Source organism: Oncorhynchus clarkii, chromosome 9 (genome assembly GCF_045791955.1).
Source record: "Oncorhynchus clarkii lewisi isolate Uvic-CL-2024 chromosome 9, UVic_Ocla_1.0, whole genome shotgun sequence".
Classification (NCBI taxonomy): Eukaryota; Metazoa; Chordata; class Actinopteri; order Salmoniformes; family Salmonidae; genus Oncorhynchus; species Oncorhynchus clarkii.
Window position 1 is genome coordinate 74,273,533 of NC_092155.1, and position 2,635 is coordinate 74,276,167.

Here is a 2,635-nt window from a genome sequence, read left to right on the forward strand (position 1 = left end):
CTAGGGCCTGGACTTGTCAGAATCTATAGAAACTAGGGCCTGGACTTGTCAGAATCTGTAGAAACTAGGGCCTGGACTTGTCAGAATCTATAGAAACTAGGGCCTGGACTTGTCAGAATCGATAGAAACTAGGGCCTGGACTTGTCAGAATCTATAGAAACTAGGGCCTGGACTTGTCAGAATCTGTAGAAACTAGGGCCTGGACTTGTCAGAATCTATAGAAACTAGGGCCTGGACTTGTCAGAATCTATAGAAACTAGGGCCTGGACTTGTCAGAATCTGTAGAAACTAGGGCCTGGACTTGTCAGAATCTGTAGAAACTAGGGCCTGGACTTGTCAGAATCTATAGAAACTAGGGCCTGGACTTGTCAGAATCTATAGAAACTAGGGCCTGGACTTGTCAGAATCTATAGAAACTAGGGCCTGGACTTGTCAGAATCTGTAGAAACTAGGGCCTGGACTTGTCAGAATCTATAGAAACTAGGGCCTGGACTTGTCAGAATCGATAGAAACTAGGGCCTGGACTTGTCAGAATCTATAGAAACTAGGGCCTGGACTTGTCAGAATCTGTAGAAACTAGGGCCTGGACTTGTCAGAATCTATAGAAACTAGGGCCTGGACTTGTCAGAATTTGTAGAAACTAGGGCCTGGACTTGTCAGAATCTGTAGAAACTAGGGCCTGGACTTGTCAGAATTTATAGAAACTAGGGCCTGGACTTGTCAGAATCTGTAGAAACTAGGGCCTGGACTTGTCAGAATCTGTAGAAACTAGGGCCTGGACTTGTCAGAATCTATAGAAACTAGGGCCTGGACTTGTCAGAATCTATAGAAACTAGGGCCTGGACTTGTCAGAATTTGTAGAAACTAGGGCCTGGACTTGTCAGAATCTGTAGAAACTAGGGCCTGGACTTGTCAGAATTTATAGAAACTAGGGCCTGGACTTGTCAGAATCTGTAGAAACTAGGGCCTGGACTTGTCAGAATCTATAGAAACTAGGGCCTGGACTTGTCAGAATCTGTAGAAACTAGGGCCTGGACTTGTCAGAATCTGTAGAAACTAGGGCCTGGACTTGTCTACCCACTCACCAAGAAGGAGCTCGTTCACCACACACTCATTGACTGAGTGTGATGTAAGAGGCCCCCTCATTGTCAGAACACAACACTGCAATTCAAATCAAACTGTATTTGTCACATGCTTTGCTGAAAACAACAGGTGTGCGTCTCCCCTGGGTCAACTCCTCAGTTACTTCAGCCACTCAAATGCACCCGTTGTTGTTATTTTGGTGTGCAGGAGGTCTATCTGCGTTGGAGGAGCTGTCAAATCGGTTCAGCGGCTGCTCTTGTTGTGATTGTCACAAAACGTCCTTAAATCACACTCGCATTAGAAGTTCAGGACGAGAAAATGTAGGCTATATAGAAATAAATACACTCAATTTTTTTTTTTTATCGTTCAATTAAATAATGACGATCTCAGCCTAACCGAGGTTTAGATTACAACACACATTCTAGTGTACCAACATGTAGCAAGGCTGCATGGGATTTAAACTAATGCGACTCGGCGCATCCAATGGCAATGTCCGTGATAAGTATAACGCCGAGAACCGCTTGCTGATTTGACAGCTCCAACGCAGTTACTGTACACCTTCAACAACATTAATACAGCTATGCATTATGGGTTAAGGCAGATCAGAATCTAGCCTCTAGTTTTGATTTACATTTGGTTGAGTTGTTAACTTGAATGTGAATTCAACGTGAAATCAACAGAAAGTGTTATTGGATTTAGGTTGCAAGAAAAAAAAAAGGAAAATCCCCCAAAAATGGTGGAATTAACATTGTTCCGACTTGAATTGATGACATTTTGCAAATCCAATCAGTTTCCCAGCATTTTACTTTTTTTTTATCAATGTGGGAAACTGATTTGCAAAATGTCATCAACGCAAGTTGGAACCATGTTAATCCCACCATTTTTTTTTAACCCAGTGGGACACAAGTTCAATTCCCTAGACAGCGGAGACGTTTATATTCCAGTCTAATATTTTTTTTTATAGAATGTCACTAAATGTTCATCTGAGTCTGTGTCCCAAATGGAACCATGTTCCCTATATAATGCAATACTTTATAGGATTTAGGGTGCCATTCGGGACACAGATGAGAGCTTTTTGGAGGTATTCCATATGTGCTGCCATCTGTATTTCTGTCTGCTGAGGGACTGGACTAAAATGGACTGGATTAAGATGGACTGGACTATATGGGACCAAGACGGACTGGACTATATTCGACTAAGATGGACTGGACTATATGGGACTAAGATGGACTGGACTATATGGGACTAAGATGGACTGGACTAAGATGGACTGGACTATATGGGACTAAGATGGACTGGACTATATGGGACTAAGAGGGACTGGACTAAGATGGACTGGACTATATGGGACTAAGATGGACTGGACTAAGATGGACTGGACTATATGGGACTAAGATGGACTGGCCTACATGGGACTAAGATGGACTGGACTATATGGGACTAAGATGGACTGGACTATATGGGACTAAGATGGACTGGACTATATGGGACTAAGATGGACTGGACTATATGGGACAGAGGGACTGGACTATGCTGTGAATGTTGCTGAAAG